The sequence below is a fragment of the Pyxicephalus adspersus genome, chromosome 10 (genome assembly GCF_032062135.1).
Source record: "Pyxicephalus adspersus chromosome 10, UCB_Pads_2.0, whole genome shotgun sequence".
In the NCBI taxonomy this organism is placed as follows: Eukaryota; Metazoa; Chordata; class Amphibia; order Anura; family Pyxicephalidae; genus Pyxicephalus; species Pyxicephalus adspersus.
The window spans coordinates 37,283,487-37,295,505 of NC_092867.1; the positions used below are offsets into that span (position 1 = coordinate 37,283,487).

At 35.8% G+C, this 12,019-nt stretch overlaps 1 long non-coding RNA gene across 1 annotated transcript in view; it reads left to right on the forward strand.

The window, feature by feature from the left end:
- The window catches only part of LOC140339630 (uncharacterized), a 53,940-nt gene that overhangs the window by 21,651 nt on the left and 20,270 nt on the right, over positions 1-12,019 (forward strand). Inside the window, exon 2 of the long non-coding RNA XR_011922497.1 lies at positions 127-196. This is a non-coding gene — a long non-coding RNA (uncharacterized lncRNA). The remainder of the gene's footprint in view (positions 1-126; positions 197-12,019) is intronic.

A 12,019-nucleotide genomic window follows, 5' to 3' on the forward strand; every position in this document is an offset into this window, starting at 1 on the left:
TAATTAGGCTCTGCTTTTCCATCTTCTACCAAAAGTGTTTATAACGATAATGATTATGTCATGAAATGAGCCATGTAATGTAAGTGCCACACTTAATAAAACGTTTCCTGTTGTGTATCTGTACAGAAACTAAAATCTCATTTGCCAAGACTTCGAGAGACAAGAGATACGAATGTAAAGTGCATATGTCCACCTGGTAAGATCCTTTTGTTTAATATTATGTTCATATAGTTGTTTGCTTTATTACCCATGGCTTCCTTAAAGTACAGGATAGCCAGGGATTGAGGATGGAAATACACAGGATGGTAGGTGCAACCCACTGGAGTATCCCTTCCATTGGCTATTGGTAAAGAACAGAGCGATAACTAAGTGCTTGATATTACATGCAAAGATTTTCTGCAAGAGAACATTTTAATGGCATGTGTACCTCATCTGTTTGTTGGCCATGTCAGATGTTAGCTTGAAGCAGTCTTTATGCACACAGTTCAAAGGAGCATATACTTATCCCTAATGTCTTCTATACTCAGTCTCAGATCTATGCACGGGACTGCTCTACAACCAAATATCTTTTACAAGAAGCCAACTAAGCTAAAGTATAAGTAGTTTCCCTTTAATTAATAACATGGTGCAAAAATAGTAATGTCCAGTTAACAAAATAAAAACAAAATCAGTTTCCATTGATTTAAATAAGTTTAAATACTAGATCAGATTGGTTACTGTGTGTACGTACACATTACTATTTGTGCTGTTTTATTAAGGCAATTCAGGCTAATTTTTACATTTGTTTTCTTTTGTTTGGAAAAAATATTCGGTTTATGGTCTTTATCTCCAAGAAAATTAGTTATGTTTAAAGTTTTTTACCATGGAATTAAACTTGCTATGAAAACACAACAAACGCTAGACCTGAATTACACAGTAAAACACTAAGGTACCTGATGTTAGTTTTGCTTCATTTCTCTGCAACTGGAGCTTCTGAAATGTCTAGGCAAGTATTGCACACAACTAAGAAAGCTTCTCCTGTACAAGACAGTGCTCAGGCCTGGTGTTTGGCTGCATTAAACTAGATTTTTTTTTGTAGGTTTAGTATGTATACTTAAATTACACATGGCCTAGGGGGCATATGGGCTCCAGAAAAACAACATAAAATCAATCGTAAGAGTGTAAAACTACAAGGTGTAGACAAAATGCATGATGGTAAATAAATCATGTTTACCATCAACTCTTCTGTGCAGACTAAGGGTTCATTTACTAATGACTAATTCACTTCTAGTGTTTAATTAATGCACCCTTTCCTTGGTGCTCTGGGTTGCCATTATTATTATTATCATTATTATTGGCACCCCAAATGCTACTTACTAATACACTGCAGCACAAGGTGCATTTCTGTGCAATGGGGTTCTTCTTGCAGCCCATTCAAATAAATGCACTGCCAAACACAACTTTATATACAAACGAAAAACTTTCTGTTTTATACTAAAGCCGCATACACATGTGCAACTATAGTCGTTGGAAAAGATCCTTTCCAATGACTAAACATTGCACGATGCATGAATGAGTGCTGTACATACAGCACTGTTCTGCTCTATGCAGAGGGAAAGGGGAGAACGACAAAGCGGCACTCTGCTGTGCGCTCCCCCCTTCCCTTGCATTAGGATCATTCGTCGTCCATCGTCCGTAAATCCGCAAGGACGGTCGTTCAGACGATGGACGACGGGTACTGTACACATGCCAGATTCTCATCCGATATCGACCCTGAGCCGATTATCGGGCGAGAACCATTGGACGTGTGCACGTAGCTTTAGAGTTCAGTTTCATATCATTTACATACAAAAGTGCAGAGAACAATGTGTATTATGCAGTTGTTTTATTATCATGCTTTTATGCATTAAAGTGAACATTGTAAGATCTGTAACTAGCCATATAGCCATACATAAAACTAATATAGTAAATTAAGTTTCACGGAACACACCAGTCTTGGAGATACTGAACATCTAACTCATAGGGAAATGTTCTTGGTAAAAGCAGTGCCACTTAGCACACAGTTTGTGTTTGTAGTTGAACTTTGACCCCAGGAAAACCCCAGTGGTAATCAGGGTCATTTACTGCTGACCTGACCTCTCTCTCCTAATATTCATCAAAACCAGGTCCTTCCCCAAAATGATTTCAGTGTAATGATACTCATGTGTTGCTTGATACTGTTATTTGACCTTTGTGCATGCTTTGTTTCATTTTACCCTCGTTGCTATAGTCTAAGCTTTTGTCTTCATTTGTGCTGCATTATTTTTAAGTTTGTCGTGGATGCCTAAATCATTGGTTCTCAGCACTTTATCTTGCTACTCCTATGATGTGTACATCACATTTAGGGTATTACATTATATCTGTAATATAAGTTTTAATAACTTTTTTTTTAGCAAAACAGCAATTTACCTGTACATACACAAGGTTATTATACAGGACAGTAATTGATATGCCTTCCTTGCTTAGATGTGTTAAGAACCTATGATTTTCCTGATTTTATTTCAGACAGTACAAAATGCAGTAAACTGCAGCATTTAATATTACTGTTGGCAGATCCCTGTGGATACATTCCAAATGGTTCCAGTAGTTTACTGCACTTCTTGTACTTTGTTCTGCCATGTTACATTAGCTTCTCAGTTTATACTGTGTGATATGTTTACATTATTTTCACATGCTTTGCATTGTGCAGTCCAGTGCTTTCTGTGTTGTGTCTGATTTGTATTGAAAAAAATAAATATTGTACATTAAAACGTACTGGTTTTAGACATAAGGTCATCTAGTGTCATCCAGGTTAAATAGTGAAGAGTACATATTTTTATATAGGTTGCTTTCTGGTTATCTTTAACTTTTTGTCATACCATGTCTTGGGGCTGGTTGGTTTACAGTACTAAATCAACATACAATATACACTTCTGTTTGGCACAAGTTGCTACTATAACAAGAATGACAGGCCAATAAATACTTTCACCAGTCGTTTTAATCCATGTGACACCTGCATGTTTTTTCTACAAGTTTCAAAAATCTCCTGCAGACTTCTTTATCTAAAACTGGCCACATAAGGACATTTTTAGCCAATTCGAAACAAAAATTTTACCAAATAGATGAATGCAATGTACCAACAACAATCTTATCAATACAACGTTTGGTATTGATAAAAGACATAGGAGACATATCAAATCAGGTCTCACCTGCTCTCCACAATTTCAAATGAGAAAAAAAAATCACTTTACTGGGACCTGCATTTAGATCTAGGAATGCTAGTACAGAGACTCCAATATATAATAAGTTATCAGATAATTTTGCCTTTCTGCTTTTACCAAAAACAAATGAATTAAACTTTTGCAGATGTGCTTACTGATATTACTCATGCAGTTGAACATAGTTCTAACTGGCTTTGGTCTAGAAGGGCAGTGTCTCCTTTGGACCCAAATCTCACTCTCCTACCACCACTAACCTCCTTTTACATCTGATATACATATAAAATGTACTAGTAAACTATCAAGTATGTCCACATTGTGTGTCTTTATGGTAAAGCTCATCCAACACATGATTGTATAGCATATTATAAAAGGAAAAAGAGTGATGTCACCTGAAGCAGCTGGTCAAATGCATGTTTTCTTTTTTATAACCTTCTCCGTAAACATAAAGGAATTTAGATCGCTATGAGCTATATAAAGTGATTATAAAATCAGTAGGGATGTGGCCAAGGATTATCTTTTTTTTAAACCATTTATGTTGAAAAATGTTTCCCTCTTTTCCATCTCTGAAAGCTGCTAATTGTTAATTTGATATAGTGAAATATTTAACAGCCTAAATGTGGTGTAGTGTTATTGCAACGATTTAGTTGATACTGCTTTTTATTTGTTAATATACTGTGAACAATGTAGGTTTTGATAAACTGTAGTATGTGGTGGCAAGGCAAGCATTTGACAGATTCAATGTAAATTCATTTAGAGGTGCATGTACACAAGTTTGGGGGCTTTCACCGATTCTCTCTAGTAGTGTGGGGCTTGCCCATTTTCACTTTCCCTCATACATTTCAATTGGCCCATTACTTTGATGGGCTATATACCTGAATCTCAAAATTTATGGTACTTTTTAGGTAAGTTACCTGTTATACTTAAGGATATCACTGGAAAATGACTAGCTTCGAATTTGATCCATATTGTGATAAGCTGTACAGAAACCCCTGTTTGCAATGCCAAAAATTGCTTATATAATTGTATTTAATTCAATTACTATATATTATATATAAATAAAAGATGGTGCTTATCCAAGATATATATATATATATATATATATATATATATATATATATATATATATAAAATGGGCCGCTTTCCTAAATAACGTATGTAAATTGAAAAGAAAGACAAAGCATAGCTGGGGTTTTAGTGCGGCACAAGAATAATATATTGTAGAGAACAAATTGTAAATAAAAGCTTTAGCAAGATGTATAACATAGCATTTCATTTGGTCTCTCCCGTCTTTGACCAATATACTAGAAAATGATATCCCTAACTGAGTATTGAGAGAAATGTCTCATATCCCGACTCATTTGGCTGATAGGCTTTTTCAAGGGTTGCGCTGAGACCGTTTATCAAATTGCTGTCAAACTCTTGAATAGGGAATGGAAGGTTGCCATAAGTAAGGTCCAAAATATTCAGCTAATAATTGCTCAAAGAGTTCCCACATTACAGTTTTCAAATATACTAACCTGTTCCCGCTCCGTCACAGACAAGCCATCTTCTTTTTTGTTCTGTTCCCCGTTTTTATCTTCAGCCTCTTGATTTGCCGGACTTAAATGGCATAACTCCCCCACATGCATCGGCACATCCCGCCATCCTATGCTGAGCTGCACATGGAGAAAATAGGGATCAGGCAGGTAAGTATGTTTAATTGAAGAAGGGTCATCACCTAACCCTTTCTGCAATAAAGACCTGCCTGAGCGTAATTTTCAAAGTAGAACTGCTTCACATTTTTAGCTCTTCATGTCTAGTGTGGCCATTATGAGAGGTTAGCACATGCCATTTTAGGACTTTTTATCTATTTTACACTATATAAATTTTAATAGGAGGTGGAAGACAAAAGGACGGTGGAATCTCTAAGATGGATAGGAAAGTTTCACTGTTAGAGAAAACCAATAGGGATTCTGTGGCTGACTTAGCTCACATGGCTTCACCTATTAAAGTTATTTCATAAAATTAGATTGTACCTTATCACAGTATTTTTCCTTCTGCATCTATTAGTTGTGTCAGGCTTTCTTGTCTCTGAATGTTTAGGTGCTCTTTCATGCTATATGTCATATGCATAGTTTGCATTAGCTACTTCTGTTCTTGCATTCAGATGTATAGAAGCGCAGCATTTTCTAAAGAACACCACCTGAGAAAATATTTACTATTCTTTTCAAGGTATTTTGGCAACTGAATTACTTAACACATATTTTATTTGTCAGAAATATTCTAACCCTCCCCTTCTCTTCCATATATATTTGTTCATATAGATTGATATGTACAATGCTCCTATTTAAATGCACATATTTCTTGAAATTACAGTACTTGGGATGCAGATAAATGTCCTTCAATAGATTGAGAGAATACAAAGCTTAAGATGACACTCATTTAATTTTCTTGGTTCAGTGTTGATGCTGCAAACTGTTTTTTTCAAATGGAATGTCTGTTTTTTCCAGGATTTATTCTGTACTGTAACTATATATATATATATATATACCGCAAAGCTGCAGTCTATTTCACTGCTGAGTTTGTTATTGCTATATTATTTCTTTATTACACACGTTCCATATTTGTAATAAAGTATTATTGTCATGGTTTTCAATAAAAAATTAAAATATATTCATTCATGTATGGTTAAATGAATGGCCCTGATGTATTAAGGCTCTCCAAGGCTGGAGAGGATAAACGTTCATCAGTGAAGAAAACCTAAAATGGATCTGGTCCAAGACTCAAAACATTTAAAAGCAAATAACTTTGAGGAAATCCATTCCAGGTTTGCTGGATCACCCAGCTTCACTGTTGAAAGTGTATCCTCTCCAGCCTTGGAGAGCTTTAATACATCAGGGCTATTCATTTAACCATACATAATATATTTTAATTTTATATTGGAAACAATGACAATAATACTTTATTACAAATATGGAACGTGTGTATTAAAGAAGTATCACTAGCCTTGGAGAGTTTTAATAAATCAGGCCCAATGAGCCTACCCATTGTACATTTTAATTACATAAACCACAGTCCCTGTTCCTAGAAAAACTTGCTTAAATACTGTGCCACAAGTGACTGCACAAATTGAAAACTCCAAAGGCCAACACTGCATAGAGTAAATTCAGTGTTTTGCCCTCATAGTGATTACTTAGCATAAAAATTACCAGAATTGTTTCCCAGGTTCCCGGATATTTGTCACAAAGCTGTCTATTTTCATCATGAAGCTAATTCATTCTAAAGCTAAAGATCTGACATATACAGTGGTCCCCATCATTCATCAATCTGTCACGGCAGATTGATAAATGACTGATCGAGAATGACTGCTGTTAACTCCTATGGAGCAGTGTAGCTTGCTCATTCCCCCTCCCCTCTCCATAGAACAGAATGGAGCTGTGTGCACAACAGCCATTCATTCATCTGTCACTAAAGATCATTTAGAGCGACAGTCCTCTCATGTCCATCGGAAGTCTGCATAAGGCTTAAGCCACTCTGCTGAGCTTTAGTCTGATTAAACATTAACTGCTGATTAAATTGGACACTACATCTGTCCTTTTTTAGTCTCCAGGTCTCACTGAAGTTATTTGGGCCATTCTAGGTCTGGACATTTGTTTGCAATGTTTCCACTTTACACCTGAAAGGGGTTCTAATCCTTCCCTGCTTCTTTGACTGGATATATAGTTTTTTGTGCAGTACTGGATTCCACAAAATGTTCATATTTCCCTCATCCCCTACAGTCTCTAAATTAACCCAATAGAAGAGGGAGTCACCTGTTGTGTGGTTGAAAAGGGGCAGAATCACTTGTACGTCTGAGTCAGTGACCTCTAGCAGGTGTAAAGTATTAACCTTGCTGTACTCCTCACTTCATGCATGCTTTTATTAAATAATGACAGCTGATGAGATTAAATTCCTCTGGTGGTCTCAACTGTAGAAACACTCTGCTAAGATAGCTTTCATACAAATGATTATTAATGAATGATTCTGCTGGGAAGTAGACAGTGGTAATCAGCATGAATCTGTCTCCTGGCATAGTTGCCATTCTCTGCATGGCTAAATAGGGACTCTGTGGAGTCACCAAGACTTTTTTGTGCAGTGGTATTGCTTGGATAACATAGGTGCCAACTCTGATTTTATAAAGTAGTGTGATGTTCTGAAAAGTTGTGACAGGAATATACTATTCCTAAACATGTGTCTGGTTTAATGGCTTAGGATTTTTTTCTTATCTATTATCATCTATTACCCAACCTTCTTCTCTGACATTCGGCCTGAAAATGTCCAGACCTAGGTCTAACTTTAGTTTTTTTAAAGATGGGTTGAACTCTTTGCTGGGCACAAACAGCAATAAATAATGTGCAAAAAGTTCTAATTCTTCCCCTCTTTTTCAGGCATATAATAAGTGGTTTATAATCTACTCATCGGTGCTTTCCAAGAGACAAGATGGCGGCTTACAATGGAGGAGGGATTGGGTCTTTGGGGACAGACTTTAGCAGAGTTTCTGTTCATTTTTTATTTGAAAGGTTAATTTTGGAAACGTTCTGTAGACTTTGGAAAAAGGATAGGCTTGCTATAGTTTCACAAAAGATTTATAAATCAAATTTTGAGAATTATTTAATGTTAAACATACTGATTTTCACCTTCCTGGTATTTCACAGGATTGACTTAGATTTACTGTCTTTGCAGCAGTGCCTCTGAAAATCACATTTCAATTTTGTAAAAGATAAAAAGAAAAGTTTAGGAAGGCCACATGAATATTATAATCTATGTTCTGTTAAGCCACCTATTGTAACATTTTGGTATTTAAATCATTACTAGAGTTTATTTTAAGGTATTGGGAACTTGAAAGGTTAGCTCTGTCTACTTCAAAGTCAGTAAATTTATGCTGACACATAAGAGGGGTACGTTATTGGCACCTACAGTGTAGCAGTTTCCTATTCTGCATGTTAGCTGTTCTGAATATGTCATAGACAGGTTCTCTTGCTGGCGCCAAATGTTCGCATTGGTTCATTCACCCTGGCATATGTCAGATTTGAGCACAGAGCTGTGCATGCCCAGCTCAGTGTACTTGGCAGGAAAAAAAATATAAACAGGCAGGTACGTTAAAGAATAATACTAGTACGTTTCTTCTGCAATAGAAATATGAATCATTTCATCTCCAACACAAATCCAAAAAATTTGAAATATATCCTCACATTAAAATCACAGATGAACATGCATGTGAAAAACATAAATAGGTATGCTAAATAGTCTATGATTTTATTCCGTATCCTCTTCTCATAGTCAGCCATTGAAAAGCAATGTGTGCTAAGAAAACATAAGAGGAAGCCTAACCTTCCTAGACATTAAGGATAACCCACGTATGATTTCCTGCCTAAGCTTTTCCAGGATCTGGTTATAGCCCATACTTATGCAAAGTATATATTCTTCAGTATTACGCCTTGCTGTCTCACATGGCAACAATTTTCCTAACCTAATACTTGGTAGAAATTACAGCCATTTTATAATTATGTACAAATATACATAGGATATATTATGAACGTATTAGTTCCCATAACAAAAGCTTCCTTGTACTTAGCTGCTACTGATTGCGGAAGATAAATGGTAAAAGATTATTCCCATAGGAAGCAATGGTATATTCCTATTGTTTGTGGTAATATGCTTATAATTTTTTACTATTATTATTACCTTCAGGAAATTGTAGTGTAATGACTTAAGTTCAACAAATATTCTCTGCCATTATGTCTTTTGTCAATTCGTCACAAATAGCAGCTTTTCTTGTTTTGGTATTATTTATTCTTTGGAATTTTACAATAAGATATATGTATTTACACCATACTGTAGTAAATACACAAAAAAGGTATTCCCTAGTGGATTTCACTGATTTATTTGAAATTGGTATTGGTAAAAGAGGTACATTGGCAGACCCTTCCAAATAAATGTGCTGTCTGATACAATGACCTGATGTTTGGAGTTACTATTGGAATGGATTTAATTACTAATTAGGCCTAAAGTTTTTTTTTATATAAAAATATTATTTCACTATCAGTAATAATTAATTTTCTAATATGATAAAAGTCTATTTTAAAAATTTGGACAGGACATAACAGCTGGTTTTCCGGGCTGCCAAAAGTAGGGCTGAAGAACAATGGACTCCCCTGACCTTGTGTTTTTATATTTAGAAATTGTTGGGTTTTGTGTCATGGACTGCTGTCTCTCACACGATGATGGGAGTCTCCTCGAAGGAAACTGACACTTGACATAATGTCACACTAGAGTTTCCAGGTTCAGATAGTGATTGAACTGTTTTTTGTTTGGAAAAATAGTGCCTAAGCTTCCACAAAGCCATAAAGGATAGTAAAATACTGTACTATCATACCAGTATAAAGGAAAATGTTTCCAAGAAAACTTCTTGTTATAATATCCCAGATTTCCATCTATTGTTTAAAAAATTGTTTATTTTTTATTTTAATTTTGTACTGTTAATAATACTGTTATGTCTACTGTTAAGGGGATGATATAACTTCCTACTATATTATTCCATAGAAATATAACCACTTATGGCTTTGCTGTAAACACGTATTTCGCTAGGAAGGGAAAAACACTGGGTGATCACAAAGATCTTTCCATGAACATTAGCTTGTCCAAATGTATATTAATAATTCTAGGCAACGTGAGTAAAAATACAAAAAGTTTTGATGGACAAATCATTTTCTAAAAGATAGATGATATTGTAATGTCTGTGGCATTTTAGCTACAACAAAAAAGTAACTCTGGATAGGAGTTCAATATGATTAAATCTCCAAAGCGCCTAATCAGAGGAAGGAGGCATTTCAGTCACTCCTCTGATTTATTTAGCTATGTGTGAAATTTGAGCTTCAGCTATTCAACTCTGTAAACAACAGGATTTTCTCAGTTGTGGTAATCTTAGCCCAAGGCACCACCTGCTAGCTGGAAATAGGAAGTATGAAATCGTATATATGATTTCTATGTATGAATGACCATATATGATATATTTATTTTTCAAGCGAATCAACTCATAAGGAAAATTAACCCTTGGCAGAGTGATATTTACCTTTAAGAGAACAGCCTAAGCTTCCTTAGTAATTGAAACCTATGTAACACAGTTCCCACATTGCAGGCTTGGGTAACCCTTTAAGGTTTATTATTTGTGGGCATTGCTCATTTAATTCTAGGATGTCATTCTTTGCCATTGATGTAATTAGTCATAGGTATTTCAGTGTCTGTGCTGTCATCTATACCCGAAAGGCTGTCCTTAAACAGTATATATGAACTTTGCGCTATTATGAACATGACATGCCCTAAAGCTAAAGACATCCTGCCTTAGAAAATAACTGCTAGGTGAGCCCATTTGATTTTGACTCAGAGCACCTTGCAAGTCATCTGGAGAAAGAAGAATTCTTCTGGCTTGTATTTCCTATATGTGTGCTATCAGCGGGTGGTTGTACTTGTCTGTTTCTTGGTATGGATTCTTCGCCTTGTCAGTGATAGATGGCTATCGTTAAATGTATGTGCAATGTTGGCAACGATTCAAACTAGTTACCCTACCCGACTGCTTTCAGACACCCTCCTGTCTTTACTGCCATGCACAGGACCCAAGGCTGCTCCCTGGCTTGAAACACGATCAGCCTTTTATGCAGAGGTCTCTGAGTTTGTCTGTAAAATTTAGGATTGGGATATATATATGCGTAATTTCTCTTTTGCTTGTGAATGATCCCTAAAGATGCAAATGTCTGTATTTTTCCACTGCACTAGATCATGAAATAGGCAGCTAGACAGATAGTTGCACATGCTGTTTGCTTGCCTAAAATATACATTCTTTTGGACCCCAATTCCCATGTTCTTCTGAATCTGAATGTTTTCTGCCTATTTAGCTGCCTAGCATGTTTAAGGTCACTTACAGCAAGAAATTATTATTAATAAACAGGATTTATATATTGCCAACTTATTATGCAGCGCTGTACATAAAATAGGGGTTGCAAATGACAGACTAATACAGACAGTGACACAGGAGGAGAGGACCCTGCCCTGAAGAGCTTACAATCTAGTAGGTGGGGGAATTTACACACAATAGGATGGGAGATATGTATTGGTGGGAAGTAGTGATGGTTTCAAAAGACAGAAGAAGATGGGTAGGCAAGTTTGACCCTTTTATATTTACCTTTATACGAACTTCTACATGCCGGCTCAAAGCTTAAACCTTGGTTCTCCAAATACCATTACATAATTTTACTCCATCCACATATTCTCTGTGTAGTATTCAGTGGGGAGAAAAACAGAAATCAACCCCATTCTTATGGTTTCTCCCCATCCCTTTCCCACACGTAACCCTCTAACTTTCTTTTCCCTGTGGTGCACTGTTAGATATTTGTATACATTTGCCTTCTGTGCTTTTGTCAAATTTTACCAATAGGGTATAATATAAAAATTGGTTATTTTACTTTCTGTTATGTTTCATTCATCTTGTAAAATAACATTTGATGACAAATCAATTTTTGGCACTGGAACAGAAAGTGAATGTACATCTGAATGAGGACTAGAAGTAATAAATAGTATTAGTCCAAATAGGTGGCAAAACATTTTTAAGTATACAGAATTTCAGACAGGAAAAATGTCATATGGTAAAGTCTCCAATACTTTGCCATATAACAAAACAGGGCCAAGTGGACCAAACCTCACTACAAGTCTTTACACAGGCGGAAGGTTCTAAATATGTATTAGGATAGGTTATTTTATAAATCTGAAATCTGAACTTTGCAGAGTGT